Source organism: Schistocerca americana, chromosome 11, assembly GCF_021461395.2.
Source record: "Schistocerca americana isolate TAMUIC-IGC-003095 chromosome 11, iqSchAmer2.1, whole genome shotgun sequence".
Lineage (NCBI taxonomy): Eukaryota > Metazoa > Arthropoda > Insecta > Orthoptera > Acrididae > Schistocerca > Schistocerca americana.
The window spans coordinates 124,236,299-124,255,439 of NC_060129.1; the positions used below are offsets into that span (position 1 = coordinate 124,236,299).

At 43.2% G+C, this 19,141-nt stretch overlaps 1 protein-coding gene across 1 annotated transcript in view; it reads left to right on the forward strand.

The window, feature by feature from the left end:
* LOC124553767 (insulin-like growth factor 2 mRNA-binding protein 1) overlaps positions 1-19,141 on the forward strand; it is an 885,110-nt gene that overhangs the window by 772,919 nt on the left and 93,050 nt on the right.

A 19,141-nucleotide genomic window follows, 5' to 3' on the forward strand; every position in this document is an offset into this window, starting at 1 on the left:
ACAATAATATATATTTGCGGGTATATTTAGTGGTATATGTGGATACTGTGTTGTGAATAAAATTAGTAGTAAAGAAGCAATAAAAGACCGCCATGGATGGTGCTGCAGTTTTACTGTGTGAACAGTGATAAACATTTTCCTCTCATTATTTTGTGAGGGTTGTCAGCGAGACTAAAGTTTCAAAAAGATTTCAGATGGTGTGTAAGGTTCGTTAGGAGTCGCTAAGTGCTCTCATTCTTAAACACTGAATGATTCTAGTCTGGGTAATTTGCGCGCTGTGAGTTCACTACCTCAAGACATACTGGTGTACATCGCTTCTAACTTTAATATTTGACCTGTCGTATTACAGACCATTAAAGTAAGATTTTACCTCTTAATGAACAGGTTTTGAGAGAATTTTAAATTTTTAAATGCAGTTGTTAATTAGATGAAATAATGAAAAGGAATTTTTGTTGTTACTTGATATGCAACCTGCGTTGTCACAGTTTTAGGCAGCGGTCAGAGTGCGGCCGACGTCGGGGGATTCCGCCGACGACCGACATCGTCCGAAGGGGGTAGATCTTTTCAAATCAGTACGCCAGTACAATCGGCGAAATTCAAACCAGTTTGTTTCCTTCGAATCGGCCGACATCGTCCGAAGGGGGTAGATCTTTTCAAATCAGTACGCCAGTACAATCGGCGAAATCCAAATCAGTTTGTTTCCTTCGAATCGGCCGATGTCTCACATACGGACTGTGAGAAACTGGCGAGTTTAACCCAAGAAAGGAATCTGTGGCATCCCGAGGACGAAAAACAATTTATAAGCTCGGAATCTACGAACTGAAGTCGCAGTTTTGTTGAACACTACAAGTGGGCCAATTCTTTATCGGAAATATTAGTCATGAAGAGAAAATAATTTGTCCCCAAGAGGAAGGTGGCGAATCTTATGCTTGAAGATTATCGGAACTTTTAGTCGTGAAGAGGAAATTATTTGTTCCAGTGAGAAAGGTGGCATATCTTATGCTTGAAGATCATTTTTGGGGGTGGTAGGTAGGCATCAGTTATTATTACTGATTATTGGCGTTGTTATGCAGTTTTGTTGTTTGAGGTGATTTGGAAATGTAGTGTATGTCTTGTTCAGAGCATGTTGCTCGAAAATATATGTTTGTCTTTCTCACATATGCCGAATTGCAGTCATTGAAGGTTAACTGACCCATGTCTGCTGAATTTATTTGAAGTTGCGCAGAGTGTTTCTAATATAGCTTTTCAGTGTCCCCGCGAATATTTCCGTGTATGTAATAAAACGTTTCTCTCTTTGAACATGGCTGTTATTGGGCAGCCTTATACTAGTTTCACCATAGGATTAGACAACCGGCCGGCCGAAGTGGCCGTGCGGTTAAAGGCGCTGCAGTCTGGAACCGCAAGACCGCTACGGTCGCAGGTTCGAATCCTGCCTCGGGCATGGATGTTTGTGATGTCCTTAGGTTAGTTAGGTTTAACTAGTTCTAAGTTCTAGGGGACTAATGACCTCAGCAGTTGAGTCCCATAGTGCTCAGAGCCATTTGAACCATTAGACAACCAACCGGTTGCATATTTTCGACGTCTACTAAGGGTGTCTTCAACAGAATGAGATACGTGAAGGATTGTAGTGTATTCCTAAAGTCATCATTAAAGCTGGTCCTTTAAACTGTATTAGCAGACTTTCTCCGGTAGTTTACGTGTATGTCTTCAGGAGTCTGCCACTTCAGTTCCTTCAGTATCTCTGTGACACTTTCCCAAACATCAAACAGACCTGTTACCGTTCGTGCTGCCCTTCCCTGTACATGTTCAATATCCCCCGTTAGTCCTATTTGGTACTGGTCCAACGCACTTAGGCAATATTCTAGAATGACTCGCACGAGTGATTTGTAAGCATTCCTCATTCTAGACTGATTGTACTTCCCCAGTATTCCTCTAATGAACGGAAATCTACCACGGGCTTTACCACAACTGAGCCTATGTGATCACTCCATTTTAAACCCTGCAAAGTACTAGATCCAAGTATTTGTGTGAGCTGGCCCAATTTCAGCAGTGACTCTTTGATATTATAGTCCTAAGATTCTACGTCTTATCGTTTTGTGAAGTGTACAATTTTTCATTTTTGTATAGTATAGATTGGTTTCGTTTATAGATTACCGCGCTTAATCAGAATCCTCCAATAGTATTTTACGGTAAGTCTTCCACCGCCGCTTATCAACCGCTTGTTTCTCCAGTTGGCTCAAATGGCTCTGAGCACTATGCGATTTAACTTCTGAGGTCATCAGTCGCCTAGAACTTAGAACTAATTAAACCTAACTAACCTAAAGACATCACACACATCCATGGCCGAGGCAGGATTCGAACCTGCGACCGTAACGGTCGCCCGGCTCCAGACTGTAGCGCCCAGAACCGCACGGCCACTTCGGCCGGCCCTGTTGGCTCCATCTATTTCGTATTCCGTCGTAAGTTATTACTCCAGGGGAATTTAAACGATATCTCAGGCAGTAGATCCTGATGCTTGGATGCTATCGGGGTCTTTGTCTTTCTTACCGTCATTATTTCGTTTTCATGTACAGTCAAGAACAGTTTGTATTCGGTACACCGAGTGGAAATACTCTCGTAAGTCGTTCTGCATTTCCTTACAATCGTGCAGTTACAAGAGCCATTGCGCGTGTCCCTAAAGCACGTTGTAATTGAACAAGGCCATTCGATACACTCCAGTATCTAGAAATGCTTAGTTCGCCACGTGGTGCGAAACTGATATCGGCAGGTGTGATAACGACGCATTGTCCCAGATGCGCTTCGTAGCGGGTCGAGCAATAATATGTTTATGAACGCAGTAAAGCGTCCCTGCTGCACTGTGTTGGCGCGCGTTGCGTTCTGTCTGCTGTAGCCCTGCTAAGCTAAGCGGACAACCACGTGCAATTAACCCCTCTCTTCATTTTAGTTCCTCGAATCTAGTCGCCAGTTATTTTACTGAATACGCTCAAACCCCGAAATTTCTCTGATTATTACGTTGCAGCGTTTTTGAGTCAAAAGACAAGTCCATCATAAAAAAAGAACATACTTTATCGATAAAATCATGGTTTACTACTTACAAATAAAACTTCTATTTTGTTGAGCACATCATTGTAGTATACGGATAAATAGTTCTTTCTCAGTGTAGATTCATCTGGAACTGGATGTGTTGTGTACTTCTCCAAAAACCGTCTGAGGCGTGGATTCTTCAGCTTTTCCAATGGGATGTTGCAGGCACCATCATAGCGTTTGCCTGCTGTTATTTTCATCACCTCGTTTCACACAGCTGCTGTGTTTAGCGGTATTACAGTGTTGTTGCACATTAAAGCGCTTTTCTGCGCTATAACTTCACACAGTTTACAAAATAATATTTTCCCAACAGTACTACAGAACTTCTCTCCAAATTCTCGAACATATCCTCGCAACTTCACGCTGTCGGAGCACTTTGCTCTGGGCATGTTGAACAAGGCAAAGGCTGCATTCAAACTGATTACTGGGAACACCTATGCGACTGCGATGATTATTACGGCAGAAGCCGCCTTTGTTGGCTCTGAGAGCGTATTGTCGACTCTGCGCAACAATGCTTTATGTTCGCGAAACGACTGTTGTGGTACACCTATTTTGTGCTACAGTCCTGAGAAATAAAGCTGTGTACTAATTTATCTGTTTATCTTTCATAATAGCACATTAAATATTGTCTCGTGAGCAACATATTCATTTTCTTATTCGTGTGTCCCGTAAGATGCGAGAAAAACGGTCTTTCATAATAGCACGTTAAATATTGTCTCGTGAGCAACATATTCATTTTCTTATTCGTGTGTCCCGTAAGATGCGAGAAAAACGGTTATGCATTTTTGGCAAAAGTTGACGGAAATATGACCTATTATATTAAAAGTTAGCCGCACTATGACCTATTACTAAAATTTGTTGAAATATGACTTTACATGCACAATCAAAATACATTTTTCGACACTAAAATGCCTAGATTTCTGTATAGAATGTTCTAAAATTCACCCTATACTTCAGAAAAAAATGACTTGTCATTAAAATCCGGGTCCTAGTCATCATTACACTCAGTTTTACATCTACATCATACCCCGCAAGCCACCTAATAGTGTGTAGCGGAGGGTACTTTCGGTACGACTATTTAATGCATGTGCACTAGGTGGCGATAATGCGCGCATGCGTAGAAGGGGGTACCGCAGAGCGTTCTTCTTTTTATTTGATTATTGTTAGGTGGCTGGTTATTTCAGATTATCGGGTTGGAGATTTTCGCATTTTTTCAGTAAGGTTTTACATAACTGAGGATTTTTTTTGTGTCCGGTAGACTTTCTTTTATACTAGTTGTTTGCGAAAAAAATGTTGGTATTGATTGCTTCGTAAAAGAAATGGCGCAAAGAGGCGTCGAGCGTCTTAATTCAGGCATACAGAGAGGAAAGGTGTATGTATGAGCCACACGAACGCTGTATCATAATAAGGTCCGTCGGCAATCGTTCACGTCTGAATAATATGCATATAACGTTACAGGGTGATTTTCTATTTCTATCGTAATGCCTTAGCTTACGAAAGTTCGTGTTTGATTTGTTTGCATCTCTTGCTGTATTTCGTCATGCAAGGTACGAGAAACTGGCAGTGGAGGCAAGAGAGTTCGTGCAGTTTCGCCCAGTCCGACACACGAGGACTGCAAAACTCTGACTGCCACATATATATTCCAAACACTGAAAAATAACCCAGGCGCACCTTCGGGGTGAAGTGCTGGTCCTTTAAAGAGAGGTGTAAATTGCAGTGCGTACATCCACACCAACTTTTGAAATGGGGGGCTGTGCGATTCTGGCTAAAAGCCAGACTTAAAAGATTCCACAGTCGCCAGAAAACCAACAACCCTGCAATATAACAGGGCATCTACCGGTATTTTATGTGACTTGGCTGGTATGATCACAAAACGTATAAATATATGATTTAATTCCTACATTAGAGAAGGTGAGACAGCTTCCCTCATAGCTGCGTCACACTTGCTAATTCCATCTTCTATGACAGGCAGCAGCTTCTCGAAGCAGGCCATGTCCATACTCACGAAGTTCCGTGTCACTGGCAGAGCAGTTGCTCCAAAAACAACTGGGTACTCCATGTGCAAAATGTTGTATAAATGTAAATTTAGATATACATATTCTTGTGTAGTAGTATAAAACTAACTGTTTAGTCTGTAATTCAGAACAGTAATAACCAACATGTGAGAATAACAATTACTTAATAAATAATGATAAAAAACAATTTCTTATGAAATAGGAACCTATAAATCACAGGATTAATGTGAGCGAATGACGTTCAAATATATCACACGTTCGCCCTTGCGTTTCGCGCGTTCGAAAGAACGACTTTTTTCAAGAGATCAGACAGTTCTGTTTGCGTTTCGCGCTTTGTTACGTCTAATGCGCTTGTGCGCCAGGTGTATCCCGCGTGGATGGTATAATAGGCCGACGTGAACCAGGCTGTAGTTACAGATATGCACGCTTGGAGCGCTGGTGCATAGATGTATGGTTTAGGCATAACGCGTAATAGGGGCTTTACAGTAACGCTCTGCGAGTGTAGGCCTATCGTGAAGACGGTAGCCTCCTTCGCTCGAAACCGGCATTGTCGGGAGAGCTGGGAGTAGTCTGTCAGTACTGAACGATCATATTTCTCCAGAATTTATGCCGTGGTTCACAATTTTTATGCTACCACAGTTTGATAACATATTTTGCTGTAGTCATGCATACATAAAATGAAATCACTCACGAAACTGCTAATTTTGAGGGTTAATTCGTGGTCGTGACATGTTTCTGAGAGAAGAAATCGCCCCTTGACACGAACAAGGCGAGCAGTTAGCCTGTTTCGAAAGTTCTTGACTAAAACAATGCAACTCAGCAAAGAACGTATTAATACGAGATCATCATGGACATACGGAGACGAATCAAAAAGTTACACTATAATTCATTCAGCATGAGAATAAACCTGATGTAAAGAAACACAAACGCAATGATTGGTCAGAAGCCGTAACTCACGTACACTGGTGTTGTTGCGCTCTTGGAAGTAGGTCCTAGATATATTTTGGATATCTTATTACTAAGTTCCCCCCATGAACCATGGACCTTGCCGTTGGTGGGGAGGCTTGCGTGCCTCAGCGATACAGATGGCCGTACCGTAGGTGCAACCACAACGGAGGGGTATCTGTTGAGAGGCCAGACAAACATGTGGTTCCTGAAGAGGGGCAGCAGCCTTTTCAGTAGTTGCAGGGGCAACAGTCTGGATGATTGACTGATCTGGCCTTGTAACATTAACCAAAACGGCCTTCCTGTGCTGGTACTGCGAACGGCTGAAAGCAAAGGGAAACTACAGCCGTAATTTTTCCCGAGGACGTGCAGCTTTACTGTATGATTAAATGATGATGGCGTCCTCTTGGGTAAAATATTCCGGAGGTAAAATAGTCCCCCATTCGGATCTCCGGGCAGGGACTACTCAAGAGGACGTCGTTATCAGGAGAAAGAAAACTGGCATTCTACGGATCGGAGCGTGGAATGTCAGATCCCTTAATCGGGCAGGTAGGTTATAAAATTTAAAAAGGGAAATGGATAGGTTAAAGTTAGATATAGTGGGAATTAGTGAAGTTCGGTGGCAGGAGGAACAAGACTTTTGGTCAGGTGCTTACAGGGTTATAAATACAAAATCAAATATGGGTAATGCAGGAGTAGGTTTAATAATGAATACAAAAATAGGAGTGCGGGTGAGCTACTACAAACAGCATAGTGAACGCATTATTGTGGCCAAGATAGACACAAAGCCCATGCCTACTACAGTAGTACAAGTTTATATGCCAACTAGCTCTGCAGATGATGAAGAAATTGATGAAATGTATGACGAGATAAAAGAAATTATTCAGGTAGTGAAGGGAGACGAAAATTTAATAGTCATGGGTGACTGGAATTCGTCAGTAGGAAAAGGGAGAGAATGAAACATAGTAGGTGAATATGGATTGGGGGGAAGAAATGAAAGAGGAAGCCGCCTTGTAGAATTTTGCATAGAGCATAACTTAATCATAGCTAACACTTGGTTCAAGAATCATGAAAGAAGTTTGTATACTTGGAAGAATCCTGGAGATACTAAAAGGTATCAGATAGATTACATAATGGTAAGACAGAGATTTAGGAACCAGGTTTTAAATTGTAAGACATTTCCAGGGGCAGATGTGGATTCTGACCACAATCTATTGGTTATGAACTGCAGATTGAAACTGAAGAAACTGCAAAACGGCGGGAATTTAAGGAGATGGGACTTGGATAAACTGAAAGAACCAGAGGTTGTAGAGAGTTTCAGGGAGAGCATAAGGGAACAATTGACAGGAATGGGGGAAAGAAATACAGTAGAAGAAGAATGGGTAGCTCTAAGGGATGAAGTAGTGAAGGCAGCAGAGGATCAAGTAGGTAAAAAGACGAGGGCTAGTAGAAATCCTTGGGTAACAGAAGAAATATTCTTTAATTGATGAAAGGAGAAAATATAAAAATGCAGTAAACGAAGCAGGCAAAAAGGAATACAAACGTCTCAAAAATGAGATCGACAGGAAGTGCAAAATGGCTAAGCAGGGATGGCTAGAGGACAAATGTAAGGATGTAGAGGCTTATCTCACTAGGGGTAAGATAGATACCATTTGAACCTAAACCAGGAGGAGGTGAAAGCAGCTGTATCCAGGTGGTTTCATAACGCAGGAGGTGATTTCCACGCATCCGAAGAAAATGGTTCAAATGGCTCTGAGCACTATGGGACTCAACTTCTGAGGTCATCAGTCCCTAGAACTTAGAACTACTTAAACCTAACTAAGATAAGGACATCACACATATCCATGCCCGAGGCAGGATTCGAACCTGGGACCGTAGCGGTCCCGCGGTTCCAGACTATAGCGCCTAGAACCGCTCGGACACCCCGACCGGCATCCGGAAGAGAAATGTCCCTTGGGGACTATGAGAAAAAGTGACCTTACATTGTATGTTGTCATAGCCGTGTTGCCTTCGTGTGTGGTTTAATAAATGGCCATAACTTGGAAGTTTAACTTACTTTTTGATTCGCTCACGTGTTATATAGAAGTAATAAAAGAGAAAAAAAATGTATCAAATAGGACACTGTAACTACGTTAATTGGGGTGCAGACAAGCGCGTTATTCATTGCGCAAAATAGACGCCGCGACTAAATGCTCGATAAACGTCTACTGGCGTTGTGAGGGTTGTGAGTATATATTTCCGAAAAAGAGGGTAAGGCTTCCCGACGTTTTCTTCGGCGAGAATGCACAAATAGCGTTCGGACTGCTGCGGGAATGAGGACGTGCTAATACAAATTTGCAACTTTCGTGCGGCTAGCTGTCACGATTTTCCCCACACCCTTTCCTTCTCCTGCACTTCATATTTGCACGTTGTGATTACTTTCGCGATGAATGCCCACGATACAGTAAATATCAGCGAAGTGTAGGGGAAAAAAAAGGAAAGTGATGACAATTTCGATTGCGAAATAACGTCAGCAACATTGATAGCGTACAAAATTACCAAGAATTACTTTTCTTCTTTTTTTAATAATATTGCTTCCAAACAAATTTATTAATTTAATGCACTGTATTCTTAATTTTGCTACGAAATAGTGTGATCAGTTACAACGCTGACTGTATGAAATTTAGCTTAATGGTAAAAAAACAAAAATCGATGCGGCTCCTTTTCAGAAAATCTTAACGTATCTTCAGACGAATTAAAGGTGATCATTTTACACAAGCAATCTCGTCTCTGCGACATAATTTTGTTTGGTTTTAGGTCCTACTGAACTGAAAGAGGCGGCCGCGGTGGCCGTGCGGTTCTAGGCGCTTCAGTCCGGAACCGCGAGACTGCACGGTCGCAGGTTCGAATCCTGCCTCGGGCATGGGTGTGTGTGATGTCCTTAGGTTAGTTAGGTTTAAGCAGTTCTAAGTTCTAGGGGACTGATGACCTCAGATGTTAAATCCCATAGTGCTCAGAGCCATTTGAACCATTTTTGAACTGAAAGAGTGCGACAAAAGAAAATCGCTGCATGTTCCTATACGGAAAAGAAAGTGAATTCGGCAGCATTTTCAATAGGCACCGAAAATGTGTTTGCATCAGTAAATATGCTTAAGTTTCTATATGAATAGTCCATCAATTTTGATAGCGTAAATGTAGTTGTGTAAGTGTTCACATATACCAAAATGCAGGGTGTATACCAGTTCCGTTGTACGGTGTGTGTGTGTGTGTGTGTGTGTGTGTGTGTGTGTGTGTGTGTGTGTGTGCGAGCGAGCACGCATAGACCTGCGAGACACCTGTGAACCAGCTGGAACACCTGCACGTGCGAACGCAACTCACCTGCAGTGCGCTGCCGGCGGCTCTGAATGTGAAAAGCACTGGACCTTGGTTGAAATCACAACTGTGACTGAAGATGGCATACTATTTAAATACAGCTAACTTCTAGCACAGTACGGACTTTTTTCGTATCTAGCCACCGCCGATGAAGATTTTAAAAATGGAGAACTTAAGTTTTTCAAACTTTTCTGTTTCCAGCAACGCAAATGTTGATTACAGCTAAACATAAAAAAAAAACGTCCGATGTACAAGTCTTAGCCAGAGTTATGTCGAGCTACAGCAACGTATTTAATGTCGTCTTAATGTATCATAGCCTCTGCAGAGAGATTCTTGCATGTTTGAAAATGATCCCGCCACCTAATCCACTCACTTATCCAAAAAGTGCTTCGACGTCATTTCTCGCAGTTCTCCGAGACAGCTGCAGAAAGTACTCGCAAGTAACTGTCAGACGATAACTATCGTCCGAGTACTACCTGAGGGAAGCAAACTGTCTATAGCGCTTTCGTTTAGTTAAGTTGTGTCAAAAAAAAAATTTACCGAGTAACTTACCTTCTGCTTTTAGTGTCTCATTTCATAAACTAATTCCCTCAGAACACCCTGATTCAGTTCGACTACATTCCATTAATCTTGTTTTACTTTCGTTGGTGTTCATGTTATAATCTTTCCATTACACTCTGTTGCACTTTCAAGTCTTTTATCGCTGACAGCTCTACGCAAACTCTGCTGCTCTCGGTCGTTAAGTGAAGGATGTCAGCCTCTGTGCCAGAATGCCATTACCTCTCACCACGGACAACGCAGAGTTGACACTGCGTATTTCGGAATACTGAGTTCCCTAACGATTTCCGATTTGGTGTAGCTCCAAGTAACATCAAAGTCTGTTAATTAACGTAGTGTGGCCACAATCACGTCGGAAACCTTTTCACAGGAGTAATCTGATTACAAATGACAGCACCGCCAATGCACGGTTATTTTATACAAAAATGGCTCTGAGCACTATGGGACTTAACAGCTATGGTCATCAGTCCCCTAGAACTTAGAACTACTTAAACCTGAATGAGATTTTCACTCTGCAGCGAAGTGTGCGCTGATATGAAACTTCTTGGCAGATTAAAACTGTGCGCCCGACCGAGACTCGAACTCGGGACCAATGTCTTTCGCGGGCAAGTGCTAGTTCTGCAAGTTCCGCAGGAGAGCTTCTGTAAAATTTGGAAGGTAGGAGACGAGGTACTGGCAGAAGTAAAGCTGTGAGTACCGGGCGTGAGTCGTGCTTCGGTAGCTCAGTTGGTAGAGCACTTGCCCGCGAAAGGCATTGGTCCCGAGTTCGAGTCTCGGTCGGGCACACAGTTTTAATCTACTTAAACCTAACTAACCTAAGGACAGCACGCAACACCTAGCCATCACGAGGCAGAGAAAATCCCTGACCCCGCCGGGAATCGAACCCGGGAACCCGGGCGTGGGAAGCGAGAACGCTACCGCACGACCGCGAGATGCGAGCGGTTATTTTATACCCCGTGTACGCGATACCAGTGTCATTTCAGTTTGACCATCACGTGACTATTGTCACCCCGGTGTATGTTCTATGATTGTGCAACAGTAATGAGAAGAAAAGCGCTTTGCAAGCAGCTGGGTGAGTGGCGCAGTATCGGAGCATCAGAAGCCACACAGACAGGAGCACCTGGCCGCCCGGCGCTTATCTTATCGAGAAACGCCTCGCGCGGCTGTAAACACTGCTCAAGCCACCGTGCCCACCACGGCCGTACCAACTCGGCACCATTTTCTCATTTCCTGTTCATTTTTTTACTGCTGGTCATTCACATTCCACAAACGTCAAATTGGCACGAAGCGTGCACTGCATGTGCAGGTACGCGCATCATTTACATTCCAGCGTTATAGTGCAAAGTAAACAGGGGGATCTCCATCCAGGTTCTGTATACAGGATGGTACATTGATCGTGACCGGGTCAAATATCTCACGAAATAAGCAACAAATGAAAAAACTACAAAGAACTAAACTTGTCTAGCTTGAAGGGGGAAACCAGATAGCGCTATGGTTGGTCCGCTAGTGGCGCTGCCGTAGGTCAAACGGATATCGACTGCGTTTTTTTTTTTCTTCAAATAGGAACCCCCATTTTTAATACATATTCGTGTTGTAAGTAGAGAAATATGAAAGTTTTAGTTGGACCACTTCTTTCGCTTTGTGTTAGATGGCGCCGTAATAGTCAGAAAAGTATAAGTACGTGGTATCACGTAACATTCCGACCCCTCCTCTCTTCATCCCGCCGCTTCTCCAGCTGCCCCATGCTCTCCCCTCCTTTTCCATCCTCTCTGCCCTTTCCCTCGACAGGTCCCACCTGGTAGTTTTATTCTTCGTCGTGTGTGCTACAAGTGGGTTTTAAGTGTGTTGTTTCGAAGTGTTTTTAATACTGTGGCCAACTTTTAACCTGTGCATCCGCATCCAGTGTCTTCTCTGTGTTTCAAGAATCGCCAACTGCGTTTTTTTAACTTTCTGGTGACTTTTTTAACTGTCCCCAATGAACGTCTACATGTCAGTGTATTTTTACCTCCATTTTCTCCCCTTACTCTGTTTTATGTTCCCCTTTTTTCCCTCCTTATGTATGTATTATTTTATTCTTGTTTTAGTTGTCATGTCACTCGGCTGAAGAGCGGCGGATTGTGCTGCTGACAGCCCTCCCCTGCCCATATGGGGAATGAAATCACAATTTAAAAAAAAAAAAAAAAAAAAAAAAAAAAAAAAAACATTCCGACAGTGCGGACGGTATTTTCTTCGTGATACATTACCCGTGTTAAAATGGACCGTTTACCAATTGCCTTTAGATATAGGTGATTTATCGTGCAACCGAAATTTAGCTGATTACTTTTAGTACTCTCGTGGATGACTTAACACTTTTCAATATTTATAGACAATCGCCATATTTCGCACCATGCAGATGTTGTATCTAAATCATTTCGCAGTTGATTTTCATCCTCTAGTGACTTTACGGAAATTACAGCTCATCTGAAAACAATATAAGATAGGTGCTCAGATTGCCTCCTAAATCGCTTATATTGATTAGGAACAGCAAAGAGCCTATAACACCTATTTGGCGAACGCCAGATATTACTTCTGTTTTACTCAATCCCTTTCCGGCCATTACCACGAACTGCGACTTTTCTGACAGAAAATCACGAATCACTGCTGATACTCCATAGCTACGCAATGAGGTCTCTTGTTAGGACGGTGTCAAAAGCCATCTGGAAACCAAGAAATATGGAATCAGTCAGAGATTCCCTGTCGGTATCACCTTTCTCGTGTTTCACAAGAATCCGTGCTGGCTGTCTTAATAAATCGTTTTATTCCACGTAATTCATGATGTTCCAAAATCCTACTGCAAATCAACTTTACTGACATAGGTATCTAATTCATCGGATTAGTCTCATTTCCTTTCTTGGATACTGGTGTGACCTGTGCAACTTTTCAGTTTTGAGATACGGTCTTTCGGCGGGCGAGCGGTTGCTTGTTTTGACGCGTGTTCCGCTGCTTGACTGTCTCTTAGCGCACCATCAAAGTAAATTCGCTTCCTCTCCGCTTCAGTGCTAGCAGTATAGAAAGCTTTCTTCTGTTGTTGATGTGTTGCGTTAGCGACTGAATGATCTGAAAATAATGTAATGTTGCTGATGAAAGAATACAGATGTCAGTTTTCTGGGATTCGAGAGATCGACAGCACAAATATCGAAGGAAAGGAAATAGTATTATTTTAGAGAATGGCCAAAGCACTGGAATGTCATATTGGGGACACGAGATGCATGGATCAGGCGGGAATGAAATGAACAATCACTATATTTGTAATTCTTTTTATTTAAAAGGAAAAAGACAATAAATTTTCTTGAAAGTAATCAAGTACGCATATGGATGTAATACGCAGATTACAGTTAACATGCGCGAAACAACTGATCATTCTCGTTGCTTATTATTATTTCATGCATGATGTATCACTGTCATGGTAGAGATTTACAACGGCAAACAAAAAATATTTCCCTGGGATCACGCTATACTGCCTTCAACACACTTTATAGGACGAAGCAGAAGTCCACCGACAAACTCTCAGTAGCTGTTCAGGGATACCCTCCATCGGTTCGTTTGGGAATAATAATGAAATTATGATTTATTCGATTTCTTATCGCAGTCACACTTGTTTCTGTATAAATACCTTCACAGCGGTGAAGAAGCCTGTAATATGCAATAACCAAACCGTACAACACACAACCCAAATTAATACAACAACCCTCAGACGTGCTTTTGGTTTACTCATTTTATTGTCATTCTAACTTTTTGGAGTCGTAATTAGAACATACACTTTAACAACAGTTTGGCCGCTGTTGGAGGCTTCTAATTTTGTATCTAAATAATAAATACAGCCTGTGGAACATTCGTACATGGTAGGCTTATATTGCAAACCTACCACTATCTTATTTATTGGTGGCAAATATGATTTCATTTAGCTACGGATAGTATCCTTGTTATTAATAATGTTGTAAATTTGTTGTTTAAGGCTCGACGAACCGGTAGCCTACAAAATAAACTGGAGATGAGCTTACAGCTTGACTGCTTTTTTTTATATTTATTTCATACAAATTGGCTACAGTCCCGCCATCCAACATAGCAAGAATATATGTACCTAACTTTACATGCCTTCGTTGTTTTTCGGCCTCTTCTTCGCCGTTATACAAGTTATACAGGTTAACATCGTCTTTTGCGTCTCTAATAAAAGACTTATGTCGATCGTACGCCTTTCACTTCATTTTAAACCATCTTCAGTGGTCAGATATTTTTTTGTTTTTTACTTCAAACGTTCTGCTGCACATACGTTCTAGATTTTTGTACACAGCACTTTCACTAACACGCAATACGTTTAGGTTTTTATGTCGTGTAGGTCAACAAGAGTGTGGAACCCACTCCAAACGGGACTGACAGGTCATATTGAACGTTGTCAGAGCAGGGCAGCACGAGTAGTACAAAGAGTTTTTGACCCGTGGGACGGAAACACACAACGGTCGTTTGAAACGTAGCTCGTTCTGTTCGACCACGAGACCCAGAAAAAAAGTAGATGGAGGCGCCCGGTTTAGTGCCGTGTTCCTTGACTCCCGAAAGGCGTTAGGTACAGTTCCATACTGCCGCCTAATGAACGAAATACGAGCGTACCAAATATCAGACCAACTGTATGATCTTACTGAAGAGTTTCTAGCAAACACGACACAACATATCATTCTGAACGGAAAAGTCCTCTGACGTAGAAGTAACTTCGGGCGGGCCCATAGGGCGGGGGGGGGGGGGGGGCGGCTATACGACCATTACTTCTCGTATCGTAATATATGCAAATGACCTAGTACATAACGTATGAAGTTCCATGAGGTTCACCGAGCGAGGTGGCGCAGTGGTTAGTCACTAGACTCGCGTTCGGGAGGACGACGGTTCAATCCCGCGTCCGTCCATCCTGATTTAGGTTTTCCGTGATTTTCCTAAATCGCTCCAGGCAAATGCCGGGATGGTTCCTTTCAAAGGGCACGGCCGACTTCCTTCCCCGTCTTTCCCTAATCCGATGAGACCGATGACCTTGCTGTCTGGTCTCCTTCCCCAAAACAACCAATCCATGAGGTTTTTCGCAGGTGATGCTTTGTACCCAGAGCAGTCGCGACGCTAGAATGTCGTAGCGAAATGCTGAAAACATGCGAATGGAGAGGCAATTGACCCTCAACATAAGCAAATGAAACGTTTTACGAATACATGGCCAGAAAGACTCTTCATTGTACGATTACACAATTACAGAACAGCGCGATTTTTAGTGGAACAATTACATAAAATTATTCGCAGGTAACAGACAGAGATTCATTGGAAGAATCCTTAGGAAATGTAGTCCGTCAATAAAGAAAGGAGCTTACAAAACACTCGTTCGAACAACACTTGAATAATGCTCGTCAGTATGGGATCTGTACCAGATTCGACTTGCAAAGGAAATAGAGAAGATCCAAAGAAGAGCGGCGCGTTTCGCTACAGGTTTCTTTCAGTAAGCACGAAAGTGTCACATAGATGATCAACAGACTCCAGTGGAAGACGCTGCAAGAGACGCATCCTGCATCGCGGCGCGGTTTGTTGTTAAAATTCCCAGAGCGCGCGTTCCTAGAAGAGTGGAACAATATACTGCTTCCTCCTACGTACACCTCGCGAAAACACTGTGAAGACAAAATTAGAGCCCACACTAAGGTTTACCGGTAATCGTTAGTCGTGACTGGGACAGGATAGTGATACACAAAGTACCCTCCGCCACACACCGCAAGGTGGCTTGCGGAGTATGGATGTGGATGTGGATGTAGATGGCGAAGAAATTGGAGTGGTAGATCCACGACGACGGACGGAAACTATCCCGAGACAGCTAAGTTAACGAAGTTTCAAGATGCATATTTAAGTGATGTACCTATGAAAGTTGCGCAGCGTCCTGCGAACCACTCCCGTAGACGAGGACAAGATTAAATTAATTACGGCTCGCACTGAGGCGTTCAAACAGCCATTCTTTCCGCATTTTATACGCGACTGGAAGGGGAAGAAGCCCAAATAACTGTTACAATGAGAAGTGCCCTCTGCCATGCAGTTCACAGTTATTTTGCACATCGTGGATGTAGATGCAGATTCTCACGGCAAGTGAATCTACTGGAGCTACTGCGGCAGTGTCATAAGTTATAGCAAACTGTCGCCGAGTTGCAATGTTATTGTACAATAGTGCTTTTGTGTCCTCTTACTCTTTACTGTATTCTTCGCTTCGTTTTCGTGATAGATTGCAAAGGGCTCGATATGTTTCTTGCGATGCTGGCGTACTCACACAACAGATTTCGGAAAAGTTTTCGCACTTTTACATGGACAGCAGCAGACACAGACAGGTGTGGCGCAGAAATTCCTCCCCACCGGCGGGGGTGGGGGTTGGGGGGGGGGGGGGGTGACTACTGGGAGGTCATGCGGCCGCCATCTACCACAAATATCGCCAAATTCAAGAAGAGAAAAAGACGTACTTTTATTTGCCTAGATTCTTGGACATTTTTGTTTTGAAGTAATTTAGAAACATTCGTCTGGAACCGGTGTGTAATAATGGAATGATGTTTATATGCTAACTGTCGTTTATTGATTTCCGTTTTCGAAACTATTTTGTCCTGAAATAGTCTCTTATATTGCAACAGTGTTTTATAATAGTTTTCTTCATAACTGGGTCCACAGCCATTAAACGCTGGTTAAGTGTTTCGCGGAAAGGGCGAGGGTTTTCGTGGGGGACTTCTCCACAAATCATTCCGCAGTTAGACAGGGGTACGTCGCACTGTGTAGAACTGTACTTCCATGGAGTTCCACCAGATGGCGATGGCATCGTTTTCACGGTTTGTTGGACTTCACATCATTTATATTCGCATAAACACAAACACAGAGAGAGAGAGAGAGGGAGAGAGAGACAGATGCTACGTACCACCCCCTCCCTCTCACCTCCCTCCTACAAACTATCGTATGACCGCCCTGGGTTACAAGATGGAGAATTATTTCATTCATTCATTCTCAATACCCATTTCTTTCATAACAGACCGCCTCTGATTATTTTTATTGATTTTGTTTGTGGCCAGAATCTAATAAGTGCCATGAATGTCATCGCGCTACAAGCATCTACTAATTCAGAGCTTTCTTCGATGACATTTTAGGTACCTTCAAAATCCAAAAGTTTTACAAAATGAATGTTTTTAGGATACTGTTTAAGTACAACAAACAGTGAAGTATTGTGGTTAATTTTAGACCCAACATTGTTCATCTCCTGCAGTACATTTTACCGCTCCCTCCCCCCCCCCCTTTAATTCCGGCGCTGACTCTGTGCTTTGGTCTTCCTCAGCAATTCTAGAACGAACACGTAAGGTCGGTAGTAGGGAAGGCGAGTGGTAGGCTTCAGTACATTGGGAGAAAAAGTGTAGCTCATATATAAAGGAAATCGCGTATAAAACCCGGGTGCGACCGATTCTTGAATACTGCTCGAGTGTTTTGAGTGTTTTGATTCCCCTCCAGCTCGGGTTAAAGGAAAACAACGAAGCAATTTAGAGGCGTGCTGCTAATTTGGTTACCGCTAGGTTCGGTCAGCACGTGAGTATTACGGAAATGTTCCGCGAGCTCGAATAGGAATCCCAGGAAGGAAGACGACGTTAAGTTTCGCGAAACACTGTTGAGAAACAGTGAACTGACATTTGCAGCCGACTGCAGAACGAATCCACTGCCGTCAACGAACATTCCATGGAAGCACCATGATTATATGATAGCGGAACAAACAATGGTAGCAGTTACTTCTGTAAAATATCTGGGAGTATGCGTGCGGAACGATTTGAAGTGGAATGATCATATAAAATTAATTGTTGGTAAGGCGCGTTTTTCATTGGGAGAGTCCTTAGAAAATGTAGTCCATCAACAAAGGAGGTGGATTACAAAACACTCGTTCGACCTATACTTGAGTATTGCTCATCAGTGTGGGATCCGTACCAGATCGGGTTGACGGAGGAGATAGAGAAGATCCAAAGAAGAGCGGCGCGTTTCGTCACAGGGTTATTTGGTAACCGTGATAGCGTTACGGAGATGTTCAGCAAACTCAAGTGGCAGACTCTGCAAGAGAGGCGCTCTGCATCGCGGTGTAGCTTGCTCGCCAGGTTTCGAGAGGGTGCGTTTCTGGATGAGGTATCGAATATATTGCTTCCCCCTGCTTATACCTCCCGAGGAGATCACGAATGTAAAATTAGAGAGATTAGAGCGCGCACGGAGGCTTTCAGACAGTCGTTCTTCCCGCGAACCATACGCGACTGGAAAAGGAAAGGGAGGTAATGACAGTGGCACGTAAAGTGCCCTGCGCCACACACCGTTGGGTGGCTTACGGAGTATAAATGTAGATGTAGATGTAGACATGAGAAATTAGGTCTGGTACGGAGACTTATAGATAGTTGTTTTTCTCTCGCTCCATTTGCGATTGGAACAGGAAGGAAACGACTAGTAGTGGTACAAGGTACCCGCCTCCACGCACCTTGTGGTGGTTAATGAAGACTGGCTGTAAATGTACACTGAAGAGCTAAAGAAACTGGTACACCTGGCTAATATCATGTAAGGCCTCCGCGACACGCGGAAGTGCCGCAACACGACGTGGCATGGACTCGTTAGTCGAGCTGGGGCAATTGACATCATAAATCCTGCACGGCTGTCCATAAATACGTAAGATTGTGAGGGAGTGGAGATCTCTTCTGAACAGTACGTTGCAAGGCATCCCAGATATGCTCAATAATGTTCATGTCTCCGAAGTTTGGTGGCCATCGAAAACGTTTAAACTCAGAAGAGTGTTCCTGGAGCCATTCTGTAGCAACTGTGGACGTGTGCGGTGTCATATTGCCCTTCTGGAATTGCCCAACTCCGTCGGAATGCACAATGCACACGAATGGATGCAGGTGATCAGACAGGATCCTTACGTACGTGTCACCTGTCAGAGTCGTATCTACACATATCAGGGCAGGGGTCTCATATCACTCCGAATGCACACGCCCCACACCATTACAGAGCCTCCACCAGCTTGAACTGTCCACTGTTGACATGCAGGCTCCATGGAGTCATGAGGTTGTCTCCTTACCCGTACACGTTCATCCGCTCGATACAATTTGAAACGAGTCCAGTATGGGTGTTGGCCGCGCGGGATAAGC